The sequence below is a fragment of the Trachinotus anak genome, unplaced genomic scaffold (genome assembly GCF_046630095.1).
Source record: "Trachinotus anak isolate AG129_WGS33_773 ecotype Australia unplaced genomic scaffold, CSIRO_AGI_Tana_v1 ptg000011l, whole genome shotgun sequence".
Taxonomy (NCBI): domain Eukaryota; kingdom Metazoa; phylum Chordata; class Actinopteri; order Carangiformes; family Carangidae; genus Trachinotus; species Trachinotus anak.
The window spans coordinates 7,218,267-7,238,492 of NW_027273862.1; the positions used below are offsets into that span (position 1 = coordinate 7,218,267).

Below are 20,226 nucleotides of genomic sequence, written 5' to 3' on the forward strand. Positions count from 1 at the left end.
CAGAAAAAAATACTGTAGCAGACAAAATAGTATGGAAATTATGGAAAATGAGACCAGAGAGGGACCTGATGCACAATAGAGAGAGTGGGAATGGCAGGTGTGTGCATTACATCTGTAATGACACCACTTTCATTAGTAACAAAAAAGAAACAAAAAAAAAGTTTCTGAGACTATTGCCCAAGATAAGAACCGTGTGAAAAATCGATGGGGGAGCTCAGTTGTCAGTATGACGATGTGCTGACTAACTCTCGGAGGAGCAAGGCAGAGTGGGAAGAGGGTTTTAAGGACGCCCACTGGAGATAAGAGACCATTCACATGGGAACAGCAGTAGCCCTTTTTATTTTTTTTTCTAAAGTCACCAAATCTTTAGAGGAACAGAGTTGAATATTTGCTTTCCTCCTGATGGAGACTGGGATGACAGCTTGGGGCCCAAAGGAGAGTACTGTCGACAGTGGGAAAAGGCGAACGGGACGAGCGGAGTAATCTCCTCCTAAGCCTTGCCTATTTATCACGGAGGTAATGATAAGAATCAGATTTAAAGGTGAACCCTGAGATGGGTCAGAGCCTCACACAGGCGGTAACGTGATCTGCAGGAGAGCGCTGATAACCCAGGACAATACGGGGGGACGCCTGTCAGATAAATAAAACAAACGGTGCAGAGCTATAAAAGGGGGCCCACGTGGCATCCGCTTCACAGAACAAACGCACCATCAGTAAGAATAGGAAGAGAATGATGGCCAGAGAGAGGAAGAGAGGGATGTTAAGGAACAGATAAAGGAAGCAGAAGAGATGACTTATTTCAAAGGAGCCCGGAGACAGAGCACATTCAGAGTGGTGAAAGAGACAGACAGTCAGGGATGGTGGAGTGAACACCATCGATGTGCGGTGTCAACACGAGTTTGCATTCCTGCGTGTTGCTCTACAATCATTAAACAGCAAATTAAGAACAGTTTTTCTCAAAGTGCAATGCATTGATTAATCAAGTCAAATGATTTCAAATTGGCTATTGTAAATTACTTGTGAGTAAAACTGGCCCTGTTATAACTCTGGCTGTGAGCTACTTGGTTATGAAACAATAAAGCTGCACTTTGCACAATGATAATGTAAAAATACATTAGATTTATAGCCTCAATCAGGCAGTGGCGATCTGCACCATTCACACTAATTTTTAAGGTGTAGATGATTTGTCTAAATGAATTTTGGTTGTTAGACACTTATATGAAACCTCTGAACAAACATATTTTAAATATGGTGATTACGGTACATTTAGATTCATTAGGTTGCATTATGAATTTGGTTTACAAAGTAAACTAAATAAAGAGGCTCATAATAAAAACCAAAGGAATCATGTTCCCAATAACAAACCTAAGTTGCACTGTGCTACAGTAAAAAGCCAGACCAGACATGGAGTGGGCTGGTTTTCATTAGAACCACCAGCTGATTTCACTGCACACCTTCAACCATAGATGAGGATCTAATCAGTGAAATGTCTGCTGCAGAGTTGTACTGGGATGAAAACAAGCAGACACATACACCACTATGGATTGAACACTGCTGCGCCCTATTTCCAGCATTAGTACAGGGCTGTTGGTGGGTGTCTTGAGCCGAATGCCCTCTGCTCGATATGTCACCCAGTGAGGTCACTCAGTGTCCTCGGGGACCCTCGGGCACTTCCCCTCTGAGGAACAACAGTTCTCTGACCTCTGGGAATCTTCCCTCTCTTCAACGCGTGTGAGGTCATGTTTTCCAGACCCCGCGCATGTTCTCGTGTTTTTTGTCCTCCTCAGTGTACTGTATCAACATGGCTCTGCAGTTATGAAAATATAGCAAGGCAGACAGAAGCATATCCTGTGCCATCTAGAGAACAATGGAGAAAAACATGTCACTGATATTGTACAGGTTGGTCTCTTGAGTGATAAAAGGTCTGCAATGTGTAGGCTGTTTGTCACCAATAAAAGTCAATAGGGTTTGGAGGCGGACAGTTGCTTCCCACACAGTAAATTAATGACCAGAGCTGCTGAGCACAGATGACTGATGACTTCTATAGAGAGCTCAAGAGCCCTGTTGCCACTGTCACCTTAGTGTCTCTTGTGGGGTTTTAGTCACTGGATCATGTCATCCAGCACCAAGGCATCCCCTCTGTGCTACAAGAGATAAAGTTCATGCTATGATGCTTCACAGACTTCAGTGCTGATTAAAAGCCTTGTTCTGAACGAACCACCTGTAAACGGCACAAATATTCAATGTGCTGCATGATGTCTTGTTGCAAGTATTCACACCCTAAACACATACTCTCAAAAGAATCTTTTAAAAACAGGTAATATCAAAGGACAAACTGAGGAATAGTGCAACAAGCCGTGAAGCAGCACATTTGTTTTTGTTTGTTTTTTTCCCTCCTCCCAATGAAGCTGTTGTGGAAACTTCTGTACAGGAAGTGCATGACGGAATAACTATTTCCTGCTTTTAACAATGCCCCAAAACATATCTGAAGTGAGTAAAAGGCCCCATCCTTTTTCGCTTCAAGAAAACTGTGTAAGTCCTTCTACAGTACATGCAAAAGCCCAAAAATGCTTTTAATTTACAGGAAGTCAAATCCAAACACCACTGTGTGACTGCGATGACTCACTGGATCACACAACTATGAGGCTATGCTGTTTATATCTCCCATGAGATCATGTCTTACTCATATCATCTAAACACACAATTACAATGCCAGCCGTACCTAATCATGTTGTCTAAAATCTTGTATTCATAGGATTTGAAAATGAATCACACACCATTTAACAATGGACAGACTCAAAGAAGATTTCTGCTTTAAAATATTTTATTTTGAAAGTTTATCATGCTTTGTTGTTTTTTTCTTTATATTTCTATTGTTATTTTTTATTGTCATAGGTGTTTATATTAATTAAATGAATCCTGGCAAATATTACACATAAAAAACAAAATCTCTCAAATACCCTCCAGTTTTTCTTTAAACAATGTTTCAATGCTTTTTTTCTCACATTTCTTGACCAAATAGTGAACAGTGCCTAACTGCATGCAGTAGGCTGATAACTTGCCGTTTAGTAACAACAACAGTAAACAGATTCACACCAACCCCTCCTCACATTCCATAAGTTTTGATTCCCATGTGTGCTGGAAACTGAGTTAGCTGTTTGCCACATAATTACACATGCACACTCTTAAACATGTACACGTTTGCCCCCAATATGGCTATGTTCTTCTTTTTTGTCAGTTGAAAGAAGTTATTTCTCCAATTCAGCATGAGTTCCTTTTCTTGTAACATCGGGGTTTTCCTCTTTACTCCATCTCACTTTCTCCTTTCTCCTCATTCCTCTTTCTTTGACTCTCTGTGCCTCTTGTATGCTAGTGTCTGCAGCTGTATTTTTAATCAAGTGAAGGATCCATAGAGAAATGGGCATTTCTTTCAGAGCATTACATTCTTCCCCCTCCTGTCTGCGCTCATGGATCACTGGTTAGCTTAGAAATACAGCCGGCACAAAAGCAGCAGCTGACATGTGGAGCTTAATGGTAATAATGGCCATTTTTAAGCCCAATCAATCACATTTAGTGGACATCTCCATTTTTTGCCTGTGAAAAGGTATAAATAATAATAACGATAATAAAAAAAAGAAACATGAGAGGAAAATGTGGTTGGTGGGGAAAAGAAAAACCCACCTCGGTAAATATTTTAACTGCTTATTAAGATTTGGAGCACACCACAAAAGGAGCATCTGTGCTCCACAGAGCAGAGTGAAAGGAGAGACCCAGATGGTTCTTAGAACTAAACAGTGAAAACCGATCCATGAACTGGGCAAAGTAAAGCCCATTTATTTAACTATTTATTTATTGTGTGTGTGTCTGGGCCTGTGTGAGTGTATAGACTTGGTCGTGTGTGGATGCAGTTGCTTTTATACTGGGGAGGACTGCGTGTGTGTGCCTTTGATGGTGCAAATTGATCTGCAGCACTGAAGTTGCACTAACGTTGCACCAAAAAGTCCTGAGAGGACAGAATTCTTAGGACAGCCTATAAAATGTGCAATGAATACCTCAGTTTGTTTATCTTTGCAAGGTCCAGATATTTCAATGTCTCTTTGCTTCTCCTTTTATGAGTCTCTGCGACTTGTGGTGCGATTCTTAGACACGCAACACACTGGGTAAAGAGGGGGGGAGTCAGGTTATCTTAGCACAACAATGTACTTTATTTATGAGCAGGTCCATGGCCACTTTCTTGCCGTGAGGAAAAAAAAAAAAAACATATGTCAAAAGACTAAAGCAAAAAGTATCCGAATTAGTACTGAGTGTGTTGGGGATGACTTGCTAAAAACTCAAATTACTCCCACTTTAGCTCTGTCCTTCAGAATAATTAAGGTAAATGTAACAAGAGAGAGCAGAGAACATAGCTTTTCACAAGATAATATGGAAAATTTTACAGCTTTCATCCCTTCCTAATCCTCCCTGCTCTTTTATCTTGTTGGCTTTTTATTGGCTATGCAGCTCCTGGGAACTTTACCCTAATAAAAAACAATCCTGCGGAATTTTCCACAGAAGTTATGCAGTATGCAAAAAGATGGGTATGTACTTTCTCATTGTACAGCACACATTTCTGTTTGTTTTTTAAATCACAGCATATAAGTGTGTGTGTGTGGGGGGGGGGGTAGTAATATCAGAGAGAGTCCACCATGTAGACAGAAGGATGGAAGTGATATGGATTCTGGGTGAGTGTAGTGAGTATTTGTGTGATCCTGTTGCAGAGTGACTGTCACAGAAGAATCCAATTGGTTTGTAAAAGAAAATAAGAAAAATTAAAAAAAATAAAAAAAACTCAGGATAATTCTTGAACTTTACGATGTTGGTGAATAAAATTACCACACTTACCACATTAAATATCTTTATTTGACACAGGAAGACAAAATGTAAAAATACAGAATGTATCATAATACTGTTTGTCACACAACACTGTACAGCATCTTGTAACAAAAACATTAGATAAACATGGTAACATGGAGTCAAATGATAAATGCTATTTTGTTTGCTTTACTTCTTCAGAGGTCACACTCAAATCTTTGTCCAGGTAATACATTACATTTAATCTGGAGTAGCTCTCTTCATTTTCAAAATCAAACTCATAAAAGCATCATATAAGCAATAACCGAAGAGAGCCCTCGTAGAAATTTACATATTAATCCAATGTTAAAAATCCCCCTCTATTAAAACTTTTACTGGCTAAAATAAAACTGAAAATGCTTCATGACAAAATGAATCTGTCCTCTGCCAAGACTTTGTTCTGAGCAATCTGCATTTCTATAAGCATAAATTCACAGTGTTCCCACTATGGTGAGATGTAATGCAGGTGCCTGCGCTGTAAAGAAACACGTCCCAGACCACATTTTCCTTCACCTTCCATCCTGCTGCTGGCTGTAGTCACCAGGGGGCTGCAGATAGAGTCACTTAAACTCCCCCCACATGAACTATGAGTTACATAGCAGTAGCAGGGTGACACTGAATTTAGCCTGAAAGAAATGGTACACAGCAGATCTGTGTTTAGCTTGAGGCTACACTCACTAGCCATATTATCAGTGACAGTCTCAACCAGTTAAACCATATGTCATCATAGTTTGGTATTAAATATTAACTACGGACAGCATGGTATTTCTCCAATAGCAGAAACTGGACATGACACTGGCTCCTGTTGGAAAAAGCTATTTAACACTTAAGGCAATAAAAAAATAACTTTGATTTAACTGATAATATTATATTCTTTTATATAAGTGTTTGTAACTTTTTAAACTCTCTACAAATATCTGTCTCATGAAAAACAAAACAAAAAACCCCCAACTAATTACTTAGTTGTTACAAGCACAAATCAATACATGACAGTCAGAGTCAGAGGAGTTTATACAACTGTTTGTTTGTGGTCATAGATTCCGCCTTTTATTGTGGGAACAATTATTTCTATCACTTTGCATACCCAGACCATGTTTAATGCTTTAAGGAATATTTCAACAATTTGTAAAATAATCAGTTTATTCACTTTCCTGCTGAGAGTTAGATCGATTCAACTCTCCTGTCTGCATTAAATACATATAGAGCTGCCTGACGAGCGAGCAGACCAAGCTCTGCTTAGCAGTGGAAGCAGAAAGATTAGTCTGGCTCTATAAGGCAACAAAACTCCACCTACCAGCTCTCTGATTATATCACTAGTTAAATCTTGTTTGTTTAATCAGAACAAAACTTAAAAACAACTTGCGGTTTAATGCAGAAAGGAATTCTTAACCACACCAATGACTTACTGGAGTCTCTGCTGGTTGCCTGGAAACCTCACTGAAGTGACAGGTCTCCAGGAAGTAAGTTTGGATTTGTGAAAGATGTGTTATTGGACCTAAACTGTCATTTTCACAGGATTTGCTCTGTGCCTGCTGTTCCAAGAGGACATAATGTCTCCAACAGCGTGAGACAAATTCGCATCTGATGATGTAGGGGGAGGGGTAGCATTTTGGTTCTTTTCCTTAGCTCTTCTTGTGAAAATTAATATTATTTATTTATTTATTTAATGATAATTTAATAATCCTTTGGATTCCCATGTGAAGAGTGGTTTGTAAGTGTTTTTTAATGTGTCACATGGTTTGTGTTACTAAGGATCTCTATAGTAGTAGTGTCATTAGAGTTATGTGGCAAGAGTGGGAACTCAAAAATCTGGACTGACAGTGGAGTGTACAATATGCTAGAGAGGTGGGAGATTAAATAAAAGGTGCAGGGACAAAAAATGAGTCATTTATTTACAATAATGAACCAATAATTTCCAGTCACAAGCATGTTTTTCTTATCTAAAATATTTATCAGCTTGCCTTCTCAGAAAGTCTCAATACAATCAGTCTTCTGAGCACTGCAAAACAGAAATCTGCTATGACTGCTATGATTTTAGTAGTGTTAACTGGTTAGTAGGGGATAACCAGCACAGCAGAAGGATATTGACTGTGGGTCAGAGTCCAAGGCCTGAGAGCAGAAGTCCAGCACCCACCTGGGGTTAAGATGGTCAGATCCCATGTGCCTCTGTGCTGTGTAAATAATCCAATTATAGCTGCTCAGCATCAGATTGATGTGAAACTGATTCATTCATCATGTGAACTGACAGGCATGCTGCATCCTGCTAGTTCCTGGTTTAAACACACCCACAATGTTTGTGCCAAGTCAAGAGGAGCGTCAGAGGGGCCCAGCTGCTGCTCCTGCTTGATAATGACTTACTGACCAAACCAAGGTTTGTGGAAGACAACAGTTATTAGCCAGTGAGCAGATGTGAATCAGTCATTTTTGGTCTTAATTCATGGCCCTGTGTGCCAATTAACCACATGATAATTTGAATTGCTGTTGAATTTGACCAGTCACAGAAACACAATCATCTTGTTTCAGCACATTCACAAGCCTAATCAGAAGGCTGCAGATATAACACCACATCTCTGAGTGTAACCATGTCAGAGCATCTTATGAACAATGTGCTGAGAGAAAAATTGCAATCTAACATTCCAGTGTTTACGAGCTTAGTGCCACTCATGGCTAAATATAATGCATCACGCACTTCTCGCACATTTATGTGTTTGCCTTAGGGGTTCCAAGCATGAGTGAGCGGCTAACAGCAGCTTAACACTGCTACAAATGCATAGTGTCAGTGTTTGAGATGCTATATTGACAACTACATCTACAACTCACAATAAATAGCCTTTTTCTTTATGCATATAACAGGACAGTGTAGTGACATTAAGGCTCCATGTATATATGACCATATCAACTGAGTCAAGAATATGATGGCTGTCCTGTAGTGTATTTTATGGCTTTAATTTAATTCACTTCAGCACTTTATCAGGTGTTAACTCTAATGAGTATTCCAGTCCAAAGTTATGTAAATGTTTTACCTGACCATAATAGTGACTGAGCTTTCAGGTGACTCAGTTTATCCGTTGATTTTTGCTCCATCCCGAACCAATCCTTATAAAATTTGGGCACTAATAGTAAGTATGAGTTTACAGGGCTTCCTTTAGAGCAGGGGTCATCAACTACATTTGTGGAAGGGCCAGAATCTTTCTCGGCAGACACTGTGGGGGCCAGACTTTAAAATAAAATTAAATAAAATTTACATTTTGGCCTCATTAATGTATTGTTGTTTTGATATTTTAATTTTCTTACAAAATTTATGTTATTTTTTAGCCTTTATCAGTCAGGCTCCTATCACCTATACTGCTGCCTGCCACCAGGGGTGATAGAGATATTTTGCCTTGAAATTTGTGGGGCTGTCATGTCCATCACTGGAAAAAAATTGATGCGTTTTGGAACAAACTTGATTGGTTCCAGGCAGATTTGTTGTCAAGGAGGCTGCTGTGGCAACTTCACAGAGAAGATGAAGGAGGAGAACTCGATCTCAATTGCTTTTTGGGTTGCTTTAATAGCAGGGATATTTTTTTTTTTTAAGGATACCCTAAATACCACAAGCGATTTTCTTTTTCGTCCTCACTATTTCGGGAATTCAATCGAGGGCCGGATTGGAAGCTTCGGCGGGCCGGATCCGGCCCGCGGGCCGCCAGTTGACAATCACTGCTTTAGAGGGTGTGCACGCAGCTTCAGGGACAAGCTGGGGTGTTCAGATATCTAGAAGAAGCTCGGCATACAACCTATGCTCATTCATGTTTAGAGGTTTCAAGGATAGAACTGGTGAAAGGGTATTTCGGGTATTAGCAAAAATTTGTTTGTCAGAAAAATGAAAAGGTTGGAGAATAATATCAACTGTGTTTGAGCTTGTAAATACATTTTTTTAGATGTTAGCCTGGCTGGTGGGATGGTAAAGATAATATTTTCTAAAGATGTTCATGGCAAGCAGTTGGTTACTTCATCAGTCTGTTTGTACAACACTAACCTCTGGATTCTGGATCATGATTTTGGAGACTCCAGGAGGTACATTTTACACAAAATAATCCAAATCTCTAATGGGCAGAATGACATGAAATTAGTGGAGCAAATTAATATTATCAAGGACAAAAAACATTTTGATTTGACTCCATTAACATTCTTCTTTTGCCACCTCAGGATAAACTTCACATTCCAGTACTGATAAAGCTGCACAAACACATAACTCCTTATTATGTTGTCAGTTAAAGGCTTTGTATTGTTATTATTGTTATAGTTATTATGTTACATGTTACACCCCAAACAACAGACTTTTTGTCTTTTTAAATAACCGATGACTTTCAGATGTTTTTCTGTTATTTGGCACCTGGAGCTCAATTCAAAAGATGCAAAAGATGATGCAAAAGACGGTTTTGCATATTTCAAGAAAGTGCAAGACAGATGTGGGCGTGTTCTGCCATCTGAGATCTGGCTGACTGTGTACAGCAGCAACCAACAGAAGTCACCATTTCGGTTCACCTCAGTTTTATTACTTAGTTGTCTGTCTTTTTTTTCCCCCAAGCAGACGCCTGTAGCCTGTCAAACAGCTGCGCCTGCCATTGTGGCCTTTCACATTAATCTGATTATAACACCCTGCAACAATCAACAGCAACAAAAAGGGCTCTGATATACATAATTGTAATCAAGTTTGACAAAAATGTCAAATAAAAGCGCCTGCATAAATCAGGGTCTGGTGTTGTGCATCCAGTGGGGCTCCAGTGAGACTGCAGGACTGTTAAGAGGCTTCACTGAGCCCAACAGAGCAGGCGAGAAAGTAATGTTTGGTTAGTGACACTGGCTTCCTCAGAGGGACTTCTGCATTACATTCAAGTCCCTTGCACACACATACAACAGTATCTGCTGTGGGATTGAAGCGTGTAATGAGAGCCAAAATAAAGAGCCACTTAAAGTGTGGCCCCAGCACCCACAAAGGCTTCCTCAGTGTGGCGTATAATAGGGCCTGACCGTGTAACCCCTCTACCCCAGCCCACCCCCACATCTGTGTTATTAATGTAACAGTGCTATGCCTGGGCTGTGACTTTGCCTCACACTGCCAAACACATATTGAACATCACCCCTCCCTGCTTACCAAATAAACTGGTTAGAAAATTGCTATAAAAAAGGACCCCAAGCATTTATCTTGCCTTTGCTGTTGAATGACACACATTTGTCTTGTACTCTGACCCGTAAGTACAAGTGAATGCTTTCATTTCACACAAAAGAGGACATTAAAATGTATCTCTGCCATGCCATAGGTGTCATACCATTGTCCTGTGGCTGTTTGAGTGTGATTCCACCTGTTTTTATTGTTTGTCATTTTTCTAGAGCTGACATCGACCTCATGGTCCTGTAAATCATGTCTCTTAAAGTGCCAATAGAAACACAGGCTGGTGTAACAGCTTGATTGCTGAAGCGAGGGGAGGAGAAGGGAATAACAGCAATGAGACCTGTGGATTCTCAGAGATATCTCTTCCCAATGCCTCATGGACCATTAACTGCCTATCAAAGACCCAACAGGCTCCCCTCTCTGATCTGCTATCAGTGCAATGGGGAGACATTCAATCACATGTAATTTTCTGAACAAACCCTTGGTATGAGGAGAGGTACTAAGTTGTTATTTCAAATGTTTTGTGTTAGTTTCTGGTAAAACATGCAGTTAGTATTACTCCCAACACCTTTTATTTGATTTTCTCATAACTTCAACAGAGTGGAAAACCCTCTGATAGGGAAACAAAGGTGGCGATATGTCTTTCATTTATCTACTTCCAGGTGGGCCTTGTGTTTGTTCGTTGGGCTAGCACCACTGTGGCTATCAGCTGGTGCGTATGGTACAAAAACTCTCATAAATCGTATTTGCCATTCTCAGGCCCAGAACAGGAAGAAAAAGCAGCCCATTGATCCTGTCAACAGTGTCCCGCATTTTATATAATTACCATGTTTATTGGATTTTTATTCTCACAGTGACAAAAGGGCCATCTGCCTACAGCAGCTCTGCAGCGCAGCTCAAAGATCAGCTGTGAAACATATTGGGGAACAGATCAAAGCTCTCTGACTCCCCCCATCAAGCCCCACATCTAGAGGGTTTAGCACTTGCTATGCCCTTGCGATGCCCATCTACACAACCTTTACATACAGTGTTTCCAGAAAGAAATTCTTAATTAACTTGCTTTTTTTGGAATAAATGAATTAGTTCAGGTTTGTAAATTATTCCTTATTTCCTGCCTTCTGTGAATAAAGAGTAATATTGCTGAATCCTGCTCAGAAGTACATGAAAGCATGTATGTTTTTTTTCCCCGTCTTCTTTTGACATTTTACATTATTATTCATGTATTCAATGTGTGCTGTGATCTCTGGGGTCACAAAACGTTTAAACATCCATGGCAAGATTGAATTGCATCCCCGACATCAATTTCTCTCAAAACAATAAGATATAGGTTGTTTTTAAAGATACTTGGTTTCCCTCCTCAGCAATGTTGTGCAATAGACCTCGTCTTCAGAAACCAAATCACCCATTTGTCACAAATATAGCTTTGGGTAGGTAAAGAATGATGATGGAATTTTTCTGATGAATTGTTCACCAAGTAGGTGGTAGGACACCTCATCAATTGTTCCATTACCTCATGCAATGATGTGAATAACAGTACTTTAACACTCATCTCATCTGGTCTCTGCCTGGGAGACACATTAAACAAGAAACACAAAATCAATGATAAGAACACTTCAAAGTTTGCTCAGGAGCTGTCAGGAAACCTAGGTCAAATTGGAGTTGTTCTAAGCACTTGTTTTATCCAACTGAGCCCCAGATGGGTGGGGTTTAACACATTTGAGCAATTCAGCAAGTGTCTGTATGTTAGCAGAGATTACTAAGTTGACTTTAAATGTTTATTTGAGAACTTTTTAAAGTATAAATTTACATTTCCCCACAGAGTAAACCTCATTATTCTTCTTCTGGCCTGAAGAAATATATGAATCAAGTAGATGATTGATAACAAGAAAAAGAGGTAATAAAATATAATTCCATTAATATTGTTTACTCATTTGCCACCACAGTATTTCTCATGACAAGTATTAACCATGTTGTTAGAGAGCGTGAATACCTCTCTCCCCTGTCCCAACTGGCTCATCTGTGTCACTGTGGTGCCCCTCACAGAGAGGTGAGAGGCCTGTTAAAGGACGCTCCGCTGGGAATGAGGAAAGTGGAGAGACTGCCTCTCTCCCTCTCTCACTGGGATCGTATTTCTGAGGGTTATCAAGCGGCTCATTTAAATGAGGGCTGGTCACAGCAGGAACCAGCTGAACAAAGTTACTATTACCAGTGCCTCTCCTGTGCTGCTCTCACTCTCCCCTAATTGGGTTTGACTGCATTTGTTTAAATCCACAGTGGAAGAAAGAGAGAGGAGGGTGGAGGGGTTGCAGTGAAACTGAAGTGTGTCAGTTTGTCCAGACACGGTGGCACTTTAGAAAAAAGGGTTACCACTCCCTGGGCTTATTAAACAAAGGTTGGGGGGATGAGGCTTGGTGGGTCACAGAACAGGCGTAGTCAGTCAGTGACTGGAGCAAGCCAATCCTGGTCTCCGCTTGCACATGCACAATCACCTCTGGTGGTCCCAGCTCATTTCCTCAGTCAGCGGGAGCACTGACACACTGTGTACGGTGGTGCATGGACACCCACATAGGCATGTAACACATGAACATGTACACAAACACCCCTAATCCATAACCACTCCCACAGTTACCAAGGCTCTAAGTTGTTCAGTGCTGAGTTCCACAGTACATATGGTTGCCCTGCAGCTCTCGTGACAAGAAGACGGCTTTGAAATATAACATTTGACAGCAGTCGAGAGAAAGTTAGAGGGCATTAGAAGCTCAATATGTTTGAATCAGCAGCTTTTTTCTTCCAAGGACAACACTGACCCTTTCACAAACACTAAAACTAAAGTCCTACAACTCTACACTGTTACCCTCCCTGACATACTGCAAAGTCAGATGTTGCTGACAATCAACCAATAGCATTCTGAGGTAACCAGGGACAAAGCCGATCAAATGCTGTTTAAATGTCAGCCATCCGTAGTTCCCAGTTCACATAAACAAAGACAAATGATAACTTTAATGGCCCACTACTTTTTCAAGCATGTTTCTTCCCCTCTTGACCACACTTTGCTTTGCATCACGCTAAAAAGGGATTCCTTGTAAATTTTATTGCAGCAGTGTCAAAAAGACTCCCATCGAAGAAGCAGTAAATATCCTAACAACGTCTAGATGCAAGGCCATTCCTGCTGGCTCCAGGCACTGAATTAGGCCGGCCTGTTTCTAGTTAGACAGTCATTAAAGAGATCTTACAGCCACAGCAAATGGTTTCCTGTCCTGAGTGCTTAACTCCTGTAGTAGGAAGTGTCCTAGGCCGTAAAGGGTGAACCAAACTTCCTGAACATTTTTTAAAGTTACCACAGAGGGCATGCGGCGTGTTCCAACCATTCGATGAGGCCAATCAAATAGGACCCTGCTTGACCCCAACATGGCACTGACCGTTTAAACAGGTGGTGTCCATTTATTGGGCCAGCATTGTTTTTAATATGGGAATGACAGGCTTGTTCACTTGCCGGGGAAATACTCAACCTGGTATGAAAAAAAAAACACTTGGAAAAGGGAAAAATAAGCATTGGAAGCTTCACTGCTGAGAAAATATCATTCATCAAAGTAGAGATGGACAATTTTAAAAGATTTTTCCATTTATGGCACACACCCCGGGCGTCTAGAGCTAGGGTCTGAGGACAGAGGGTGTTGTATTACCACGCAGATTGTTAAGCCCCCTGAGGCAAATTTGTGATTTGTGATATTGGGCTTTATAAATAAAGTCGAGTTACAATTGGTGTTGCTGGATCTAGGGCTTAAAGTACAGTTTAAATGGTGTCAAAATTTCACAAACAAGCAGTATTAAATTCTCACCCAACCGGTGTGAAGAGCATAAAATGGGATCTTGTAAATACAGAGCAATAATTATGCATATTTAGTACAATATTTGTGGTGTAGTTATTAACACATTTTACACATATATGTAAAGAGAACTGTTCAATTCCACGGGGAAATCTCCTCATCTCCCCCTCTCTTCTAGCAGCCAGTTTGCAGGCAGCATATATGTTTCCAAGACAGTAAAGGTGTTGAGACCTGAGAGGCAGAGCACCTGCTGGCTCCACTCTACAGGTGACTGTGTTTCATTGACCTCACAGAAAAAAAACACAAAAAAACACAAAACCCTGGGTTTCCTGTTCCCAACGCACACTGTCTGGCCTTCAACTAGAATTAAACCTGGCCTGGCAGACAGCACGCATCATCTATTAGTCATGTGGAAACACATTCACATTCAGCTTAGCCGGATGTATAATGCAGCACACAAAGACGGGGTTTATGGTGCTGTGGTTTGTTGGGCCGTGCATATGTCTCCATGCCTGGGGCACAGGGCTGAGACAGAGAGTGAAAATATGAAATTACAGCATCAGGGGGATGGGTGACTAATATCCCAGGAGATGAGTGCTTACATGACTGTTATGAATCAATGCACTCAAGAGTTGATAAAAGTACTGTAAATGTCAAGTTAATAGCTGGCTGCTATGGCCATATGAGTTTTAAGAGGAAAAGATGAACAATGCCCGCGTTGTAAAAGAGGAGGGGTTGTTGGCAGGTCAGATCCTTTTAGTCCATCAGCAATCATTTCACCCTGTTTGAGACTTCAGAGATATGAAGATAAACCATAGACTGTAAAACTTATAATCTGTGTGGTGACTGTCACTGTGTGAGCCAAGAGGTTGAATCCAATATTACAAACAACATAAACCATATACCTGAGAAAACATAATTCTAGGAGACGCATGCCTGTTATTAAACTGAAGAGCAGACCACATTCAGGCACACATAAACACATACAAACACACGTGCACACGTGCAGTGGGTGCAGTGTTGCTGTGTTTGTTGAATTGTGTCAGCAGAGGCAGATATGTAACTCCAGAGCAGAGCATTGGTAATGATGCTGTCCAGTCATTAATCACTGGCTCTAGAGAAAACAGAGAGTTCACTCATGGCAGAATCGGCCTGGCCCTGGGACGGAGATTAGAGGCCTAATGAAAGCAAAACAAAGCTGGACATGTGAAATTTATTGGCACATTTAGAAAAGCAGCCCCAGAAGGACACTGCCACCAATAATCATTTCAGAATCCCAGTCAAGTGCCGTTTCCTCAGCCAGACGCAATCTGGAGAGGGGATATTTGTGGAGTGGCTGAACAAACACAGATTTGCTGGTATCTCCATCTTTCCCAGCAGCTGGGAAGGCAGAGGGAAGGCAGGTCGCTGGTGTGCAGGCTGACGCCCCGCCTCACTGCAGTTGACTTCTGGGAACAACACTCTCTGTCCTCCTGGCTCCTCCTATCACCCAGTGTGCTGTAGTATGTAACAGCTCACTGTCTGCCACCTCCCAGCACCTTCCTCTTTGTGCCCTGACTTCTACTGGCCGCCTATAGATACCCACAAAGAGATGGGACTGTAGATTCCCGTCCAATCAACATGTTTTTACAGTGTTGTACAATGCTGAACCAAACAAACATCTTTTTTTCCTGTCTCCTGTTGCTGGTCATTCATAATGTTAGTGAAACCGACTTTTGTTTCTTTTTTTCCCCTAAGTGTGAATACTGTCACCATACAAGAAAGTTAACAACTAAAAAGCACGAAATATATGGGGATGCATTTACGTTCATTGTAATTTTATTTTTGTTTTTTATTTGTTTTAATAATACCTTAAACTTTTGCAGAAAATGATTTTATCACAGTAATATGTAATTTCAGATCTCATTGTTCTAACTAAACTGAAGACACAAAACGTCAAACATTAGCAACATGATACAATATAAATTATTAGCAATGGCTAACACTATGGAAAAACTAAACTTGCAAAATAAAACACGAACCTCTGTCATTTAATGCCAAGTTATTATAAATCTGTTGAAATGAGAGGGCATGAATCAAGATAGAAACAAAGATATCTGGACTAATGGCAAGATGCCTAATGTGTACCACATGCAGCAGGCTGGAAGGAAAAGGAAATGGTACTTAAAATGGCCATTGTTCTAATTCAGAGCCAATCTGGAGATAATGACACCAACATCAATAGCAGACAGTCGATTCACAGATAACATCTTTTTTCCTTTTTGTTGATCTGTTATCATCAGCTCGGGGATTAACCATTTGGATGTTGAGGTTGTGACCTTGCTGCAGCAATTGTTTATGATTTTAGTCCTTGAAGATGTGCCTAAAAATCTATAGGTCTAACTCATTCATGAGAACTGCACACAAGGCAGCTGGTGGTGCAAACAGGTGAGTTGAATATATGTCTGCACAGCGCACCATGAATACATTTGACTCAATAGATGAATGTGGGGCACAATAATGACGTCATTATGTCAAATTAAAAATGAAGGGTGATGCATGCACATGATCATAAGCATTTTAACATTTGAATCTGACGCGTATCTCTATCAAACCAGTCAATGATTGGAAGAGTACCCAGGTTTTTATCTGTGACATATCCAGTTCAGCTAATTACAAGTTACACTTTGTCAGATCAGTTCATTGCTTACTTGCTGGTCGGTGAGATACATGTGTTCTTTCTACCTATCTTTAGCTGACGGTCAGTTGTTATGCCAGTCTTTGTTTCACTCCACACACTGAGCCGGTATCCATGGTAATCACTAATTAGGGATGATTCCTACTTGTGGCCTTTGCCCTTGGTAATTTGCCTTTTTCATCCACATTCTTCTTGTGTTGTAATGATACACCACCGACCCCTCTGAGCTCAGCTTAAATTATTCACCTCTCTAAAATAGGCCTCTGGGTGCATGAAGCCTGACTGACCTTTAACCCTGCTCAATTCAGGTCCTTTCATCCAAAAATCTATATTTTTCAATTTGAGGAATTCCAGAGAGTCAGGTGAATCTGATCTCCGAAATGTCACACTAGTGCTCTGCAGATGTAAACTGACAAAACCTGAAATTTAAGGCAGAGTCCAAACAATCAAACTGAACTTACCCAAAATAGAAACAGCCGAATAAGATGACACATTTGTCTTCTTAGGATTTTTAAAGGCATCCCTGACCCCTCAACAAGCGTTGGTTTGCAGACTCGACCAAGACAGTAACATTTTGCCTCTGTTTTCTTGTCTGTTTGTTTGTGAGTGAACAGGTTATCTTTCAATGAGATTTAGTGGAAAGTTGGGCAAAAAAACTGTCATGTTGCAAATCCAGGGATTTTTCAAAGCATGGTTTCCTTTACCTTCAATGTGTTGCCTTTGGTCCCCTTAAGACATCTACTTGTGACTGCTCATCATAGGTTTAGTACAAAAATCAATCATTAATCAAAGAACTATTCGATTGTTTACTATAAAGTTTGTAGCAGACATTCATGTCTCACCTTCCAGGACGAGCTACAATAATCCCCAGATACTCTGACTTTTCATGTAGTGCCATCATTGGGCCAACATTTTAAAATGGTTCAAATCCAAATACATGCAAACTTAACAATAATGCCATCAATCTGAGCTGTGGTTTGCAAATGTTAGACCACTAACATGCAAAACTTAGATGGTGAACATGTTAAATTATACCTGCAAACAGTGTGTTAGCATTCTTATTTTCAGCATGTTAGCATGCTGAATTAGTATTTGGCTGCAGTAAGCACAACCTCACACAGGCACTGACATATGGGCATATTGTAACTCTCTTGCCTTCCCATTCTCATGAACTGAACATATTTTAAAGTAAAAATCCCAACATAACTTTGTAATGTGGATTTTGAAAAGTGATCTACAAACAAATATTATTTTCCACATTCTGATGCACATCCAGTTTTCAAATGCAGATTACACAAATCTAAACATTTTCCAATATTGACATTTAGTGGACTGTGCTTTACAGAGGTACGCACTTTCAGAGTGCTTTTAGTATGTGCTTGAATAAACCACAGCTTTCACCTAACTAAGGAGTTGACCCTGTGCGTTTCACAGTAAGGGCTCAGTTTTAGTTTTAGTCTTCTATGTTTACTGTTCTCTATGCAAAACAAAAACAACCGAAACATACATCAAATCTGTATCTTTTCTTTGTTGCTTGCCGCCTTTGTCTGGTGTCTGACTCAGACCCTTCATTAATCCAATCTTCTACCATCCCAGTTGACATTACCGTACTAGTGTGCTAGTCTCAGTGTAATCTTGTTTCAAACTAAATTCTGACTGGAAACACTATTATACCTCTGTTGCAACAACCTAAAAAAATGATTAATTAGGGGTAACACCCAAAGAAAAAGGGTCATTCTCTCAAGAAAAAACATGCAGGCCTAAAGGTCAATGCGGTGTACTTGATTGTGTCAGTGTGTGAGCTCACATGTGAACGTCTGACAGTGTTTGGTGCTTGGCTGTGCAGAGGCTTGAGAATGCAGCGGGGTGCCACCGCTGACACAGAGACACTTGGATCCACAGGCTCTAATCCCTTTTGAACCAGCCCAGGCACTAACGTGGGACCATATGTTTGGGAGGGCACAAACGCTGTTCTGTGCTATTTCAAGGGGGAGAGAGAGATGAAAACATTTTGCCAGCCTCTCTTCCTGCCTGCAATCAGTTGAGTCATCAAGTCATCCTGTAAGCATAGATGAGAGATCTCAGAAGAAGGGAAATAAATAAATAAAAAAAAAGAACTCTGGGAGAGGACAGAAAAGTAAATTACATAAAACAGACATGTCATTCTGATTCCACTCAAATTGTGGATTACTGCTTTGATTAATCACTCTTTAATCTCACTGCTGAATTTATGTCCCCCATCACGGAGAAATGAGTTTATTCCTCTCTAGCAAAGGGTCATGATTATTTCTTTCTTCTCCCTGAGCTATTCTTCATTGCCTGAGGATTGCAACTCAATTATCTTTGTGTCAGACAATTATCTCCAGCTTTAATCTAATCTTCATTACACCTCAGTCATATTTCAATTAAAGACGCTATCACAGTGTGAACACATGCTGTACTTAAACCTGTTGAGTCTTCAGTTAATATTATGCTAAGAGCTAGCGTGGAGGGTAACAGATGTCATTATTATGCACACTAAACATATTTCACACTTGTGTCAAGACCTTAGTATGCAGCGGTATTAATCTATGGCACCATGCTTTAGTTGCTTTAAGTAATACTGCCACAGTGTGCTTGGGTCTCTGCTTGACTGTGACACACAGAGCAACTATGAGTGAGTCAGGTTAAGGAGGTTCAAGCATTACTAGATTATTCAGCAAACTCATTGTACATCACTGCTGCGATAAATGCTGTTGTAGCAATGTGAGTGTGGTTCTCAGAAATGTGAATATGAGACGTACATTTCCATGTCCTTTGTTCAACCTGCCGGGCGCATGTGAGTTGGCACATAAATTATAAAGCAGGGGATTTGTGTTGGTTATTGTGTTGTGAGCATGATACAAAGTTTTTGTGTAACCTTGTTAATTTTAGTGATTCACTGTGAAGTTGACTGAGCTGAGGAGAGACACAGCATGCAGTCTGTCAGAAACGGTCAAGCAACTCAGGGCAGTTTTAGTGCAGAGGATTACTGGGTTTTGTGCTGGATTTACCCGCCTGTTTAGACAAGGTCAAATGCCCCTGTCACAAAGTGAAGTTGTGTTTTGAGTTATTTCTGGGGCAAGAGATCCATAACACACATATTGTTACAGATGATTTGCTGGCCATAATTTAAATACTATCTTATATTAACAGAGCATTGTCAGCATGCAGCAGGAACCATGACTTGCATTCAATTTGGGTTGGAAACCTATGTAGTATTAGATTATGACAATGTCATATTCCTAAAATTCACATTTTATTAAGCTGTTTCTGTATTCTGAGCGCAAGTACAACATAAAAAATGATGGGACTGAAAAAAGATGAGAGTGAAGATATAAGGCTGAGGCTGAAGAGCTTGTTTTTCTGTTTTTCTATTCCATTAAGTGTATTTTTAAAGAACAGCAAGGACACAGTATTAACTCATAAACATTTATGATAAGATAAGATGCTGGAACTTATTTGATTGAATGTTTGAGTTTTGTTTATGACAAAATTATTATATTATTGCTCCTTGAGCTAATTCCACATTTTGGTTGTAGTCCCTATTCTCAAGGTCTTTTTATCTTAGATAAACAGCTTTCATCCCAGTCCCTGCATGGTATCATTTATAATAAACAATGTTATCACAACAGTGGGATGTGTCGTACCTCTTATCT

The 20,226-nt window shown here is 40.3% G+C and overlaps 1 long non-coding RNA gene across 4 annotated transcripts in view; it reads right to left on the minus strand.

Moving 5' to 3' along the window:
- LOC139627369 (uncharacterized) overlaps positions 1 to 20,226 on the minus strand; it is a 120,120-nt gene that overhangs the window by 45,020 nt on the left and 54,874 nt on the right. The window contains exon 3 of one of the 4 annotated variants that reach the window (XR_011692559.1): positions 27 to 5,516. The exons of 2 other annotated variants lie outside the window; for them this stretch is intronic. This is a non-coding gene — a long non-coding RNA (uncharacterized lncRNA). Of the gene's footprint in view, positions 1 to 26; positions 5,517 to 10,597; positions 18,609 to 20,226 lie in introns of those variants that run through there. One more of the 4 variants, XR_011692562.1, reaches the window with a different exon arrangement.